This window comes from Elephas maximus, chromosome 21 (assembly GCF_024166365.1).
Source record: "Elephas maximus indicus isolate mEleMax1 chromosome 21, mEleMax1 primary haplotype, whole genome shotgun sequence".
NCBI lineage: Eukaryota > Metazoa > Chordata > Mammalia > Proboscidea > Elephantidae > Elephas > Elephas maximus.
In genome coordinates, this window is record NC_064839.1 from 25,922,049 (window position 1) to 25,939,936 (window position 17,888).

Here is a 17,888-nt window from a genome sequence, read left to right on the forward strand (position 1 = left end):
TGTGGTGCCGCTATGTGCTAGAACCAATTACAATGGCAACTGGAAAAATAGGTTCAAATACCTCTCTGAGCCCCATCTTATTACCACAGGGGCCTCTTAGGCCCCACCCACCTTACCCATCTGTGTTCCTGAGGTCCCTGCAACCCTCTCAAAGAAGCCCACCTGGGCTAAACAGAAATATCCAAAGGTTGTGTTTGTATGAATTCAGAGCCCACACTGTTGGGTCCTTCTGCAGATAAAGAAACAAATGAAAATGGAATATAAAGATCATATGCCCTTTATTAATTTAGCCAACAAATGTTTGTTAAGTGGGAATATGTACCAAATACTGGATTAGGCATGAAAGATGGAGCAAGTGAGACAATATAGAGAAGTCCATTTCTAATTGGGTTTTTGTTCTAGCAGGGAAGCAAAGAAACAAATAAAATAATTGCATATTATTATTTGTGCTGTGAAGAAAATGAACAGGGTGGTGTTTGAGGACAAAAAAGGGAAGATTTTTTTCCTAATCAGAGTGGGTCAGGAGTGTTCTCTCTAAAAAGGTAACATTGAGGCTAAGACTTGGAAGAGAGAAAAAAGCAGACACATGAAGAACTGGGAGAAAAAGAGCCCCTAGGATGGGAAACTTAAGCACAAATATTATTTTTTCAGCTTTTCAGGTTAGGATGTACTTGCAACTAACTTCAAATTTTTTTGTTTATAATATCATTTGCACCTTTCCAGATATTTTTCTCTATCATTTTAGTCTACACAAAAAAGAATTAATGTATTCTTTTTAAGTTCTAATTTGAAAATACAAAAATAATTGAACTTGTAAATTATGTGAATTATCCAAAGTAGAAAAGAAGTTTTCTGATCTTGTATATGTATTAGTGTATATATATTTGTCAGAAATGATTTCTCTTTGTATTTAAATTTATAACGATGCTACACTCTACGGACGACTTCTCTGAAATATTAACAATGGCAATAACTTACCAGTTGCTGTCGAGTTGACTCTGATTCCTGGAGACCTCATGTGTGTCAGAGTAGAACTGTGCTCCATAGGGTTTTCAGTGGCTGTTGTTTTCAGAAGTAGATTGTCAGGCCTTTCTTCCAAGGTGTCTCTAGGTGGACTTGAACCTCCAGCCTCTTGCTTAGCAGCCAAACACATTAACCATTTGCACTACCTCCCTCTCCCATACCAAACCCATTGCCATAGAGTCAATTCCAACTCCTAGCATCCCTATAGGACAGAATAGAATTGCCCCATAGGGTTTCCAAGGAGTGGCTGGTGGATTTGAACAGCCAAACTTTTGGTTAGTACAATATCATTACTATCACACGCAAGCAAAATTTTCCTGAAGATTATTCAAAAACAGCTGCAGCAGTATATCAACAGGGAACTGCCAGAAATTCAGGCTGGCTTCAGAAGAGGACGTGGAACCAGGGATATCATTGCTGATGTCAGATGGACCCTGACTGGAAGAAGAGAATACCAGAAGGATGTTTACCTGTGTTTTATTGACTATGCAAAGGCATTTGACTGTGTGGATCATAACAAACTACAGATAACACTGCGAAGAATGGGAATTCCACAACACTTAATTGTGCTCATGAGGAATCTTTACATAGATCAAGAGGCAGTTGTTCGGACAGAACAAGGGGATACTGATTGATTTAAAGTCAGGAAAGGTGTGCATCAGGATTTTATTCTTTCACCATACCTGTTTAATCTGTATGCTGAATAAATAATCAGAAAAGCTGGACTGTATGAAGAAGAATGGGGCATGAGGATTGGAGGAAAACTCATTAACAACCTGTGTTATGCAGATGACACAACCTTGCTTGCTGAAACTGAAGAGGACTTGAAGCACTTACTAACGAAGATCAAAGACCACAGCCTTCAGTATGGATTACACCTCAACATAAAGAAAACAAAAATCCTCATAACTGGACCAATGAGCAACATCATGATAAACGGAGAAAAGATTGAAGTTGTCCAGGATTTCATTTTACTTGGATCCACAATCAACAGCCATGGAAGCAGCAGTCAAGAAATCAAAAGATGCATTGCATTGGGCAAATCTGCTGCAAAGGACCTCTTCAAAGTGTTGAAGAGCAAAGATGTCACCCTGAAGACTAAGGTGCACCTGACCCAAGCCATGGTATTTTCAATCTCATCATATGCATGTGAAAGCTGGGCAATGAATAAGGAAGACCGAAGAAGAGTTGACATCTTTGAATTGTGGTGTTGGCGAAGAATATACCATGGACTGCCAAAAGAACGAACAAATCTGTCTTGGAGGAAGTGCGGCCAGAGTGCTCCTTAGAAGCAAGGATGGCAAGACTGCGTCTTACGTACTTTGGACGTGTTGTCAGGAGGGATCAGTCCCTGGAGAAGGTTGTCATGCTTGGCAGAGTACAGGGTCAGTGGAAAAGAGGAAGAACCTCAACAAGGTGGATCGACACAGTGGCTGCAACAATGAGCTCAAGCGTAACAATAATTTTAAGGATGGCGCAGGACTGGGCAGTGTTTCGTTCTGTTGTGCATAAGGTCGCTATGAGTCGGAACTGATTTGACGGCACCTGACAACAACAAGAACTGAGCTCTTAACTACTGTGCCACCAAGGCTGCAAGTATAGGGCAGAGTAGGACGGCCACATAAAGGTTTCCAATCTTGACAAAAGCAAACTGCCACATCTTTCTCCCACAGAGCTGCTGGCGGGTTTGAACTGCTGGCCTTTTGGTTAGCAGCCAAACACTTAACCACTGTAACACAAAACCTGTTAAAAAAAAAAAAAAAAAACCAAACCAGTTGCTGTCGAGTCATTCCAACTCATAGCGACCCTATAGGACAGAGTAGAATTGTGCTTCATAGAGTTTTCAATGACTGATTTTTCAGAAGCTGATTGCCAGACCTTTCTTCTGAGGCACACTGGGGTAGGTTTGAACCTCCAACCTTTTAGTTAGTAGTCGAGTGCTTAACTCTTTGCACCACCCAGGGTATCCTTGTTTCATTGTAAATGCAAGACACTATGCTAAGTACTTTCCATGACTTATTAAATCTTACAACCACTCTTTGATAGTTATTATTAATATTGCCTGGGCTTGAATCTGGGCTTTGCCACTTGACAACTGTGTGACATTAGACAAGGAGCTTAATATCTCTCTGTCTCAGTTTCCCCGTCTGTAAAACATGGCCTGATTTTAGAGCTTGTGACCTTATCTACTTGTATATGACCTCCTGCTAAAATAAGAGGGTCTTTGATTGAATAAGAATAATCTATTTAGTTTTAAGTTGAACATTTTATGATCTATGGTGTTCTGCAGAGCTTCATAACTGCCAATCGCTCTATCACAAGAAAGATTTGAGAATGACTGAGGTAGTAAGTTTTGTGGAAATGACTTCCTCAAATCCAGACTTGGGTCGCTGAGAAGCAGTGAACCTCTACCCTGAGTTATTCCTACTTTTACAGCCTTGTAATTACTATCCTGAATTTACTGAGCATAAGCTGGACCACACAAAGTAGCATATTTTCATTTAGCAAAACAATCAAAATGTAAAACACAAAATCCAATTATATAATCCAGAATGCAGTTTTTTTCATTGAGCGATATCTGTACAATTTAAATAATCAGACCATGGTAGTTTACTGGATAATTTGGCTTACCCAATAGCCAAGTCAATGAACTGCAAAAATTGACTCTTTCTATGGCACATGAAACCAAGTCGATCCTGAATATAAATAGCTTCCCTTTCAGAGCTAGAGTAAAATGCAGATATTTTTCAAATATGGGAAACTTTCAACTGATAGGATTGAATCTAATTTTAAAAATCATTTTTATGTACATATGTGTTGGAGAAAGAAGTTGCAGTCTGCTTCCCCAAAGATTTACAGACTTGGAAACCCGATGGGGCAGTTCTCCTCTGTCGACTCATCAGCAGTGGGTTTGGTTTGATTATATACATATATGTAAAATAACTAGATAAAAGTTTTTCTTGTTTTCCCTATTATATATATTTTACTAATTCAGTTGACCCATTTGGATAAACTAATGAAAAGAATGTTAACTAAGATTTGTCAAACTCCTATCACGTGCCAGGTACTGTGTCAAGAGAATCCAGTTCTGCCAATCAGAACATTATCTTCACAGCCATTCTGTGAGTTAGGGATTATTTTTCTCTTTACTAGAAGAGGAAACTGAGCTCCAGGAAGGATATTTAACTTCTACAAGTTGTCACATGTATTAAAAGGTAGGAGTGAAATTACAGCCTAACATTCTGTAATGCAATTTTTAACCCCCACCCCCAAGAAAGAAATTTTCCAAGACTTAGCATTAGTAATTAGACCAATGCACAAACTGAATAACATTTTTATCCTTAGTTTTGCTCTCTAGAGAATCTCTTCTGTAAGGAATGCCAAGTTTTTCTGTCTTTATTTTTGTTTTTAATAGAAGTGATTTTTCCCCAAAGAACTGAAGCTGCTGCCTCTTGCATTCGTTTCTCAAAGATCTGCTTTTAGCTATCTTCCAATTCCAATCTGCGGGCTCTCTCTGGGTGTGGCTGCCTACTTCCTTTGCTTTTCATTGCTATCTATATGCTGGTAATTCCCCAGATCATCACTTCCTGCCCTGATCTGTGTAATGAGCTCTATATCTGTACCTCTAGCTGCCTATGGGACATGTAGACACTTGGTTGTACAAAGGACCTCTCAGCGTGTCAATTACTGCACACATCAGCTGTTCCTAGAAGGTTGTCCTTGCTCCAGGCAGCCCTATGTCAGTAAATGGTCTAGTTGTCTTCCATTTGCATAATCAAGAAACTTGGGCTTCATCCTTAACACCTTACCAATTATTAAGTTCTGCCCATTCTGTTACCCGATTATTTTCATATCCTTCGTGCATATCCATAGTGGCACAATTCTTGTTCACATCACCATCAGTCTCTCACCTGTGTATCTTCTTCAGCCTTCAAACTCATCTTCCTGCCTTTTAAGACCTGCCTTCCACCTCTAGGCCCCTCCAATCCATGCTTCACATCCAATGGGAAATTTCTTTGGAAAATCAAATATGATCATGCCCTGTTCTACTCTAACCTTTGAATGGCTCACTGTTACTTTCAGAAGAATGTCCAAGCTACCGAACATGGCATGTCAGTCCCTTCATAACCTAACGCTCCATTGTCTCTCTGATCCCATCTCCTGCCTTTCTCACCCTCACTCTCTGATCTAACCCTAATACCATGCTTTACCAAAGATGCTGTATTCCTGCTTCCTCCCAGACTTTTGCGTGTGTCTGAGACAGTCATCCCACCCTTCTCCTTGCCTGGTTAACTCCAACTCTTCCTTTAATTCTTAGCTTAGATATCAGCTCCTCTTCAGATCCATCCGTAATCACAGTGTCTGGATAAGGAGTCAGTTCACGTGCTCCCATATCATCCTAAATTTCCCCTGTCAGAGCACTTAGGGTACTGCATTATAATTGCATATTTACTTGTTTTATCTCCCAAGCAGATTATAAACTTCTTCAGAGGAAGGAGCTCAGTGCCTGTTAGGTAGCAGAGTCTATCTGTACTGTCTTATCTGTCTATCTATCTGTCTATCAATCATCTATCTTTCTACCATCTATCTACCTATCATCTCTATTGAATCACTAATGCATATTAAATAATTGCTGCTAATGTACATAACTCATTTACCTTTCTTTATCAGTTCATTTTCCCTGTGATAATACTCAGTCTGCATTAACAGAAAGGCGTGAAATTCTAGAGTTGGAAAGGACCTTTAAATAAAATGTTCTTTAATCTTAGTTCCAGGTCAGTTCTGTCACTCATTTTCTTCATAAACGTAGACACATTATTTGTTATCCCTGGAATTCAGGAGCCATCTGTTCAAATCCCACTAGATTAGGTTCCCAAACTGTCTCTGATTCTAGGTCACTTTAGAAGTGGCCTCAAATCATTGACATGCTTTTAGCATATGTCGAACCAAAAAAACAAAAAACAAAAAAACCTCATTACTTTGTATGCCCATAGAGTGACTACCATTATTTTTGTCAACCTCATCTTTGACGATTTTGTTATCATTTTAATGAAGCCTGAAATAAAATCTTCAATTTTTAATACTAAAGCCCAATCCATTCTTATTTGGTTGGCTGTTTGAATGTTTTCTTTGACCGCAGATAATAGAAGAGACATGGCATATAACAAGTAGGGTTGACTGACTACATGGTCAACATGGTTATGTATACTTAGAGGGCTATGCTTTAAAAAAAAACTGGCTCTGTTAGGAAAAGCATGTGTTCTCTCTTTGTGGAATAGGCAACAGTATTTTTACTCAACATTAACCTTAATATATCAAGAGTAATCACAAAGATGCCTTCTCCAATTCACATTGGTAAGTGATGAATGAGAATTACTATTTGGCCAGCTCTTTATAGTAAACAGAATCTACAAATAATTGGCCATTGAAATTTCTCTTAAATCAAACAAAACAATCCTTCAGATATAAAATTCATCATTTCATTGATATCAGCCTTCAATCCTTACTCCATAAAATCCCTAAATTCATGCTAGGGACAGCATAGCAAGCAAATTAAAATGGGATTCTTATAAAATGAGAAAGATAAAATTGTGCCTTCTGAAGAAGCAATTTAATCATAATAAATTATTTTCAATATTCTTTCTTCCCTGAGGCATGGCAATGACCATAAAATGAAGTATAAAAGGGCAGTGGTTGAGGAAACTGAGTTACAAAGAGACCACTGCACCCTTGAACAGTTATACCTGCAATCATTTGCTTCATAAATTTTTATGTTGCATTTTACATTTTTTAAGGAAGTGAGTATTCCCAACAGTGTCATAATTAGGATTGTGACAGTGTGAGAGCAACTAAAGGAAATTATATTTGATCTCTGGAGTATTTAGCTAAATAGTTGTAAATAGGAATTTGTTGCTTTGTTGAAGGTAGATTAGAGTTGGCATAGAAGATGCTCCCTGAATAGAAAGCCTATGCTGTCAAATGGTCTACACCCGCAACCACTGCCGTACAGAAGAGCTAAGTGTCAGTTAACAAGAGCTGGGAAATGGAGATGATTTGCCTAGGAGACTTATGGAGCATTTATTGAAATAAAGGGTCTGAACCTTCACATGTTAAATGTTAATATGCACTGTATACTAGCCCCTTCTTCCAGAAATTTTATTTTCAGTGCCTTATCTCTGTTGGTCAAGAAGCCAAAGCTCTCACTAAGAAATATCCTCGAGAGACACATTCTGCACTTAATAAGCCCTCTTTCCCCTTTCTTTGCAGAACTGCATTCTCTACTGCCTATACCATGGGCTTGTTTTCCTGAAATACATGATGGAGCTGACTTGGTTGTCAAGATTCAGGTAGTTTTCAGAAAGAACGTGCTTCTTTCTTAGTCTAGCACAAGCATGCCTCTTGGAAGCCTTTTCTCAACACTTCTGGATTGCTGAGGACAGTACATTACAACTGCTCAATAAATGATAGTCCTTGTTGTTCAACATGTGTGGCTAGGTAATGGGGCCTGGGTTACAAGGGAACAGCAGGGGTGAGTGTTCTTTCTTGCCTGTGAATGGGAGACTATGGCCTTCTGCAACCAGCAAATCCATTGGTAGAAATGACAGGAGAATAAACAAATAGTTTGGAGCCATGTGTATGTCGGGTGGAAATTTTATCCCCTGCCCAGTCCATTATTAAAGGAAAAACATGTTGAAACAGCAACTGACTTATGTCGATTGTAGAAGCTTATTCTGTTTTCTTGTTAGGAGTTATTCCACCCTCTCAGTGGTAAAAAAATAACAGGAGACTTTGTCTGGAATTACAACAGACACGTAACTTTTCTAACTTGACCATGGATGTCATTCTCTGGGGCCCCAGGAATACAAAGCTGGGGTATACCAAGGGACTTTTGAGAGGTAAGAGAGTAAAATCCTACCTTCTTCTTTCTGTACTTCACCAAGATCGATTTAAGCTGATAACCGTTAACCAGGACAGTCCCAAACAAGATTATCATCAAGGCAAAACAATTATCCCAAGGAAGAAATTCATCAGGAGAGCATAGGCTACGTAGACTGTCTCACCTGGAACAGCTGAAGGGCCTGGAGTATTCTGGAGGAAGGCAGTTTGAGGCCAACCTGAGCCTAATATAGTGATTTCTTTGGAATGAACCACCGTGGGACAATTGAGCTTGAATGGAAGTAAGTGGAAAAAGTTAGAGTGCATTGACGGTCCTTATTTGGAAGTCCCAGTATGCAGCAGCCATTGGCAAACAGCTTTAAAAAAAAAAAAAGAGGAATTGTCTTAACTTGCAAGCTTTTTCATAGACCTGTAGCAATGAAGTTCTTTTTCTGGCAGTGGACAAAAATCATCTCTCATACCAACAGGAACCACAAATATACCATGTGGCCATGAGAAATAAATAATAATGAACTAGCCACACCCAATATTCTATTGCGTAACATGTGACTCTGTGACTGACTTCCTTTGGACTTATTAGGTGCCCAGGTTTTTTAGAGGATTGAAAAACTATGTTTTTGATGTTGTTGTCAGTTCAGACTCATGGTGACCCTATGCACAACAGAACAAAACACTGCCCGGTCCTTTGCCATCCTTGCAATTGTTGCTATGCTTGAACCATTGTTGCAGCCACTGTGTCAATCTATCTCACTGAGGGTCTTCCTCTTTTTCAGTGACCCTGTATTTTATCAAGCATGATGTCCTTCTCCAGGGACTGATCCCTCCTGATAACATGTCCAAAGTATGTGAGATGCAGTCTCCCGTCCTTGTTTCTAAGGAGCTTTCTGGTTGTACTTCTTCCAAGACAGATTTGTTCTTCTTTTGGCAGTCCATGGTATAGTCAATATTCTTCCCCAACACCACAATTCAAAGGCATGAACTCCTCGCTCTTCCTTATTCATTGTCCAGCTTTCACATACATATGAGACAATTGAAAATCCCATGGCTTAGGTCAGGCGCACTTTAGTCTTCAGGTGACATCTTTGCTTTTCAAGAGGTCTTTAAAGAGGTTTTTGCAAGATATTTGCCCAATGCAGTGCATCTTGATTCCTTGACTGCTGCTTCCATGGGAGGTGACTGTGGGTCCAAGTAAAATGAAATCCTTGACAGCCTCAATATATTCTCTGTTTATCATGATGTTGCTTATTGGTCCAGTTGTGAGGATTTTTGTTTTCATTATGTTGAGGTGTAATCCATATTGAAGGCTGTGGTCTTTGATCTTCATCAGTAAGTGCTTTAAGTCCTCTTCACTTTCAGCAAGCAAGGTTATTTTATCTGGATATCACAGGTTGTTAATGAGTTTTCCTCCAATCCTGATGCCCCATTCTTCTTCATATAGTCTAGACTTCTCGAATTATTTGCTCAGCATACAGATTGAATATGAGCCTTGTTTTTCACCAATATCTTCGGTGCAGCTTGCACCTTTTCCTTCAGTTCCTGAAATGTTTGAACATCAACCATTCTGTTTGGTATAGTGACTCTGTGTATTCCTTTCATATTCTTTTGATGTTTCATATTTTCCCTGTAGAATCCTTCACTATTGCAACTCCAGGCTTGAATTTTTGATTCAATTCTTTCAGCTTGAGAAGTGCTGATCGTGTTCTTCCCATTTGGTTTTCTACCTCCAGGTCTTTGCACATGTCATCATAATGCTTTACTTTGTCTTCTTGAGTCGCCCTTTGAAACCTTCTGTTCAGCTGTTTTACTTCAACCTTTTTTCCTTTTGCTTTAGCTACTCGACCTTCCAGAGCAAGTTTTGGAGTCTCTTCTGGCATCCAGTTAGGTTTTTTATTTCTCTCCTGTTTTTTTTAATGACCTCTTGCTTTCTTCATGCATGATGGCCATGATGTCATTCCACAGCTCATCTGGCCTTCTGGACATTAGTGTTCAATGCATCAAACCTATTCTTGAGATGGTCTCTAAATTAAGGTGACATATACTCAAGGTTGCACTTTGGCTCTCGTGGACTTGTTCTGATTTTCTTCAGTTTTAACTTGAACTTGTATATGAGTAATTGATGGTCTGATCTGCAGTCGGCCCCTGGCCTTGTTCTGACTAATGATATTGAGCTTTCCCACCATCTCTTTCCACAGATGTAGTCGATTTGATTCCTGTGTATTCCATCTGGCGAGGTATAGTCGCCATTTATGTCAGTGAAAAAAGGTATTTGCAGTGAAGAAGTCATTGGTCTTGTAAAATTCAATCACGAGATCTCCAGCATCATTTCTATCAGCAAGGCCATATTTTCCAACTACTGATCCTTCTTCTTTGTTTCCAAATTTCACATTCCAATCACCAGTAATCATCAGTGCATACTGATTTCATGTTCCATAAATTTCAGACTGCAGAAGTTGGTAAAAATCTTCAATTTCTTCATCTTTGGCCTTAGTGGTTGGTGGGTAAATTTGAATAATAGCCGTATTAACTGGTCTTCCTTGTAGGCATATGGATATTATCCTGTCACTGATGGAGTTGTACTTCAGGACAGATCTTGAAATGTTCTTTTTGACAACGAATGCAACGCCATTCCTCTTCAAGTTGTCATTCCCAGCATAGTAGACCATATGATTGTCCAATTCAAAATGACCAATACCAGTCCATTTCAGCTCACTAATGCATAGGATGTCGATGTTTATGGGTTCTGTTTCATTTTTGATGATTTCCAATTTTCCTAGATTCATACTTTGTACATTTCAGGTTCCTAATATTAATGGATGTTTGCAGCTGTTTCTTTTCATTTTGAGTCATGCCACATCAGCAAATGAAGGTCCTGAAAGCTTGACTCTGTGCGCATCATTAATGTCGACTCTACTTTGAGGAGGCAACTTTTCCCCAGTGGTATTTTGAGTGCCTTCCAACCTGAAAGAGACATCTTCCACTGCTATTCGTAAGGTTTTCGCTGCTAGGTCCCTCTTCCTAGTCTGTCTTACCTGGAAGTTCAGCTGAAACCTGTCCGCCATGGGTGACCCTGTTGGTATTTGAATACTGGTGGCATAGCTTCCAGTATCACAGTATATAAAAAAAACCAAACCCAGTGCCGTCAAGTCGACTCTGACTCGTAGTGACCCTATAGGACAGAGTAGAACTGCCCCATAGAGTTTCCAAGGAGCGCCTGGCAGATTTAAACTGCTGACCCTTTGGTTAGCAGCCGTAGCACTTAACCACTATGCCACCAGGGTTTCCTCAAAAAGTATAGAAGCCTCAAAATGTAGGACATAGGCCTCCTACTAATAAGGCTTATGAGGGTTGAAATAATTGATTAGGAAAAAAAATGCTAAAGGGATGACCATGGTTTATGATTTTTGGAACAAATCATATCTATTAGAAATTTTACGTTGTACCCTAATGTCCACAGAATATCTTCTTCTGGGTATCTCTAAGCACCTGAAACTAACAAGCCAACAAGTCAGCATCTTCCCCCGACACCAACAATTTGCTATTTCTCCTCCATTTTTTTTTTCTTCTGCATCATCTTCCTAGTAACCTGGAACAGAAAGCTTAGAGTCATTCCAAATATTTCTATATCTCACATCAATCAATTGCTAGTTTTAACTACTTTTAACCTCAAAAGTACCTCAAATCCATTATTTCTACTCTTTCTGTGAGTACTGCCACAGTGCAGTCTGCATGAGCTATTGATGAGATCTTTGCAATAATCTCTGAAGGGGATTTCACATATCTAGCCTGGCACACTCCATTCCATTTCCCATTTTGCTACCAGATGGTTACGTGTTTTGGTAGAAAGAGAAAGTAAATGACCATGTGGCCTTTCAGTTGCTTAACCAGCGTTTTTTTTTTCCAGGATGGAGGCCAGAATCCTTAGCACAGTACATGAGTCCTTTTATGAGCTGTACTTTGCCTACTTCCACCATTCAGAAAGATTCTTTCAGGAAAAACTAAATTTATTCATTTTTTTAGACCCCAGGACCTAGCATGGTGTTTTGTGTATAGTAAATCCTCAAATATTTGTTAGAATTGAATTGAATCAATTTGTTTGTATGGAGAATAATACTTGGAAAGCTGAATCTCTGTAGTATTCAAGCTGTTGTGTAATGATTGTCTTTGGTGCCATTTCTGGTCTGTGATGTACTTTTATTTACCTTCAAGAAATTCTCCTCATGTCTCCTCTCTCCCTGTTGGTAAAGACTATACCTGCTGCTACTTTATTCCAGAAACTGGATAACCTTCTGCCTTGTTTTTGTGTTGGGTGACCCTTTTGACAGACCCTGTGGCTCTGACCCTTTAAACTGTAGAAGTGTCCTGCAGTTTTCACTCGGCAGTAGATCGTGATATTTAGAAATCTCTTCGTAGAGCACCTTTGGTTCCCCAGGGATGCTCATAAAAAATATTTGCATTATTAAAAGAGTTAGGAACACAGTATAAAAAATGAGTACACAAGGAAGTCACCACTTGGCTTTTGATTATGTCTACCCAAATGAAAAATGAATGAATATGCAATTAATAATAAATGTCCTTGTGTTCTTGTTTTAATTTTTAACTCATCGGAGGATGTTAAAATTAAAGTGGAGCCAGCATTTGCTTTGCTGTTTCATTAAAGGCAGAGAGTGGCCCTCATGTAGCCAATTCATAAAATGCAATTTCATAAAACAGTACCCTAATATTCATATTGTCACTTATTAGCTATTAATTTTGTGCAAGTTATTTATTCTCTACTAGCTTAAATTTCCTCATTTATAAACAGGGATAATGAAAATTGTATATCATTGACTTATTGATGTTATTAAATGAAATAGTTCATTTTCATACCTGATGTATGTTGTGGTTAGGTGCCGTTGAATTGATTTCGACTCCTAGCGACCGTATGTACAACAGAATGAAACACTGCCTGGTCCTGTGCCATCCTCACAATTGCTGTTATGCTTGAGCTCATTGTTACAGCCACTGTGTCAATCCATCTCACTGAGGATCTTCCTCTTTTTCACTGGCGCTCCACTTTACCAAGCCTAATGTCCTTCTCCAGGGACTGATCCCTCCTGATAACATGTCCAAAGTATGTGAGATGCAGCCTCACCATCCTTGCTTCTACGGAGCATTCTGGTTGTACTTCTTCCAAGACAGATTTGTTCACTCTTGCCAGTCCATGGTATATTCAATATTCTTCTCCAGCACCACAATTCAAAGGCATCAGTTCTTCTTCGGTCTTCCTTATTCGTTGTCCAGCTTTCACATACATTTGAGGAAATCGAAAACACCATGGCTTAGGTCAGGGGCACCTTCGTCTTCAAGGTGACATCTTTGCTTTTCAACACTTTAAAGAGGTCTTTTGCAGCAGGTCTTTTGATTTCTTGACTGCTGCTTCCATGGCTGTTGATTGTGGATCCAAGTAAAATGAAATCCTTGACAACTTCAATCTTTTCTCCATTTATCATGATGTTACTTATTGGTTCAGTTGTGATGATTTTTGTTTTCTTTATGTTGAGGTGTAATTCATACTGAAGGCTGTGGTCTCTGATCTTCATCAGTAAGTGCTTCAAATCTGCTTCTTTTTCAGCAGGCAAGGTCGTGTCATCTGCATATCACGGGTTGTTAATGAGTCTTCCTCCAATCCTGATGCCCCATTCTTCTTCATATAGTCCAGCTTCTCAGATTACTTGTTCAGCATACAGATTGAATAGGTGTGGTGAAAAGATACAACCCTGACACACACCATTCCTGACTTTAAACCGTGCAGTATCCCCTTGTTCTGTTTGAATGACTGCCTGTTGATCCATGTACAGATTCCTTATGAGCATGATTAAGTGTTCCTGAATTCCCATTCTTTGAAACGTTATCCATAATTTGTTATGATCCATACAGTTGAATGCTTCAGCATAGTCGATAGAACACAGGTAGCCATCCTTCTGGTAATCTGTTTCCAGCCAGGATGCATCTGACATGAGCAATGATATCCGTGGTTCTACTTCCTCTGCTGAATCTGGCTTGAATTTCTGGTGGTTCTGTCGATATGCTGCTGCAGCTACTTTTGAATGATCTTCAGCAAAATTTTACTTGCATGGTGATATTAATGATTTTTTCCATAATTTTCACATTTGTTTGGACCACCTTTCTTGGGGATAGGCATAAATATGGATCTCTTCCAGCTGTTTGGTTGGGAAGCTGTCTTCCAAATTTCTTGGCATAGACGAGTGAGTACTTCTAGTTCTGCATCCGTTTGTTGAAACATCTCAGTTGGTATTCTGTCAATTCCTGGATCCTTGTTTTTTGCCAATGCCTTCAGTCCAGCTTGAACTTCTTCCTTCAGTACCATCTGTTCCTGATCATATGCTACCTCCTGAAATGGTTGAACATCGAACAATCTTTTTGTGACTATATATTCCTTCCATCTTCTTTTAATACTTCCTGTGTTGTTTAGTATTTTCCCTGTAGAATCCTTCAGTATTGCAACTAGGGCCTTGAATTTTTCTTCAGTTTTTTCAGCTTGAGAAATGCCAACTGTGTTCTTCCCTTTTGGTTTCCACCAAATATGAATTAGTATGACAATTTTATTTGAGGCTCCACATTGCGAGATTGACAGTCTAATTTTCCTCCCTTTATTTTAATGATGAAACAGTGTTTACTCTCACAGAATTAAAATAATCTAACAAAAGTACTTAGTTCTTCTAAATCCAGTTATTGTTGTTGTTGTTAGCTGCCAATGAGTTGGCTCCTCAACTCATGGCAACCCCATTCACAACAGAACTGAACACTGCCAGGTCCTGTCCCATCCCCATGATTGGTGATCCTTAGGGCTTTCAGTGGCTAGTTTTCGGAAGTAAATCTGTAGGCCTTTTTTTTTCCTAGTCTGTTTTAGTCTGCAAGCTCTGCTGAAACCTGTTCAACATCATAGCAACACACAAGCCTCCACCGATGGGTGGTGGCAGGGGCAGATTAACCAGTAAGCAAGGTACGCATGAGTTTACAGTAAGGAAGGTACGCACAGGCTTACTTGTGCTTATTCAGTAATCTGTAGTGCACAATTTCAAAGATGTGGTGAAGCCCATGTGAAATAGTGCACAATAGATTAGTAAGTAAACACAAGTAAACCCATGCATACCTTGCTTATTGGGTAATTCGTCCCTGCACATAGGGTGCATAGGCCAAGAACCGAACCCATATCTCCCACATGGGAAGAGAGAATTCTACCATTGAATGTCCAGTGCCTCAATCCGACTATAGATTATTTATTTATGTTTTAAATTGAGAACCAGTATCCTGGAAGGGGTTGAAATACTCTACATAGAATGAATAGATTCTGATCTATAGGGAAAGACAAAAAGTATTGCTGTGGCAACTAATATTTCTTTTTCTGTCTTATAAAAACAATGAAAAACACATCTTTTGCTTTTATTCATAGTGGAACGAATGTCTGGCTACTTTCCATTTTTTTTCACAAACTCATGGTAAAACAAGTTTTTGTTTTTTTATAGAGGCTGATGAGTTGCTTCTTTTTTTTTCACTAAGTTTTATTTATTTTGTTGTTGTTGAGAATATACACAGCAAAACATACACCAATTCAGTTTCTACATGCACAATTCAGTGACATTGATTACATTCTTCGAGTTGTGCAACCATTCTCATCCTCCTTTTCTGAGTTATTCCTCCCTCACTAGCATAAACTCACTGCCTCCTAAGGTTCTCATCCAATCTTTCGAGTTGCTGTTGTCAATTTGATCCCATAGAGATATTTCTTTAAAGAATATAATGCTCAAGGCAGTTTTTTTTTTTTTTTTTTTTTTTTTACTAGTTAAGCTAAACCATTTTTTGATTTTAAGAAGACTTCAGGGAATATTTTTGTTCAAGGTCAAGATTATCTCAGGGCAACAGTTGCAGGGGTTCATCCACCCTCCATGGGGCGAATTAATATTCCTAAAGGCAAAACACCTTTAGAAACAAGGGGTGTGGGGAATTTCTTACTGCATTTAAAAGGAAACTAGCTCAATTTGTGGAAAGAAGGTATATATCTTGTTGAAAATGTTTTGGATTTCTCTCCCTCTTATACCCCTTAAGCACTGGGAGGCACAGCACAATGGATTTTATGTCCTTTATTGGTAGTGTTATTATTATGACGATGTTAACAAAAAAATAGTCTCTAAGCCATCGATTTTCAGCTAGATAATGGTGCTAAAGTCAGGGTAACCAGAGGGGCAGCAGATGAGTGGCAGTCAAGTCCCCCAACATGAGCAATGCCTTCTCTTACATAAATATAAAGAGGCATCTTACCCAGAAAAGGAAAGTGACTTTCAGTTGGTTTTGGAATGACACAATTTCGGGAGGAATACATTAGTCTTTCTCTGCTTCTGCAATCTCTTATCTTTTTATTAGAAGCTATTTAGTTATTTTTCAGATGAATATTTAAACATTGTAGACATTTCCTCCAAAGGGCCATAAGGCCACAGTCCTCAAGCAAGTGAATTTTGGCATTAAGATTAGGTGGTCAGGGTCTAAAAGGGAATAATTTGTTCAATGCTTTGGAATAATTAATTCCCAGTTACCAAACCAAACCCATTGCCATGGAGTCGATTCTGACTTATAGTGACCCTACAGGACAGAGTAGATAGAACTGCTCCATAGGGTTTCCAAGGAGAGGCTGGTGGATTTGAACTGCCAACTTTTTGGTTAGCAGCTGAGCTTTTAACCACTGACCCACTGGGGCTAGGAAGGAATGAAAGAAGGAAGAAAGTTATGAGGGAAAGAAGGGTGGGGAAGAAAGAGAAGGGAAGAAAAAGGAAGGGAAGAAGAGAGGAGGCAGGTTCCCAAACTAAAGGAGTTTTTATCCAGAAAACCACCAGGAAAAACCATGCTAGCTTGCCTCTAATTAGCGTGAAAAAAAATTATTTGATAAAGTGAACCCTTTATATATACATATATATATATATATTTTTTTTTTTGAAAAGAGAAGACGTTATCATTTGAAATGGGAACTGTTTACAAGGCAAACTAAGTTACCTGTGAACAACACTATCAACATTCCAACACCCAGTCATGTACCCTATTGTGTATCCACTTAAGAAAAACTAGCTCCAATTAGGGGTCTCCTGTCGAGCATCTTATTTATCAGCTTCCAGAACAGCTGTGAGCCATTCAGGATGCCACCGGTTTTTCCTCATTACACTCTCCTTAGAATTACAGATGTGCCCGGCTCATCCCTGGGGAGCCACATTCTAGTAAACACATCCTTCTCTGTTCCAGGGGCTTCTTTGTAAGGAGCTTGTGAACACAGGCTGACGTGGTCAGTTGAAGTTGGCTTAAGAGACTTAAGGCTGTAAATCCCAAAAATACCCCCTGTAATTTCTTGGGAAAGGAAAGCTGGATAATGAAAGGGATTTAGGATGTGTAGAGAAAGGAAAGGAGCCGGTTAAAATAACACACTTTCATTTTTAATCAGCTTTACCAAACAAGTTGAACTGGGAATTTGTGACTGAGAAGCCACCTCTGGAAGCACACACTTTATTGCCACACGTTTATTTAATGAGTGGTTAGGGAAAGAGGCTGAGGCAAGTCAAAGGGAATGAGTGTATCAACATATTTCAAGGAGTGCACATATTTTTGCTTTGATAGTACAAATAACTGCATTTTAAGATCTTGAAAAATGAGTGCTTCCTGATGTGGGGAATGGCTTAGTAGGAAATGCATAATACATTTAGGACGAAGCCTCAAAATCGTATTCCTTTTCTGGTTCCCATCCCTTCTAGCTCTCAAGAGTAAATCACTCTATTAATGAGCACCATCAGAGTTGTATTTATTATTGTGAAGGAAAAGAAGTTTCTCATGTTGGCAGGCATAGGAGTATCTGGGGAAAAGAAACATCTCATCAAGACGTAAGAATCAGTGATCAGATTTATTAAGAAAAGTTTGGCAATGTTGCAGTG

General features: G+C 39.1%; 1 long non-coding RNA gene across 3 annotated transcripts in view; it reads left to right on the plus strand.

Moving 5' to 3' along the window:
* Positions 1–17,888, plus strand: part of LOC126064886 (uncharacterized) — a 339,348-nt gene that overhangs the window by 53,215 nt on the left and 268,245 nt on the right. Inside the window, exon 3 of one of the 3 annotated variants that reach the window (XR_007514671.1) lies at positions 7,291–7,355. The exons of the other annotated variants lie outside the window; for them this stretch is intronic. This is a non-coding gene — a long non-coding RNA (uncharacterized LOC126064886). Of the gene's footprint in view, positions 1–7,290; positions 7,356–17,888 lie in introns of those variants that run through there. 3 annotated transcript variants of the gene reach the window in all.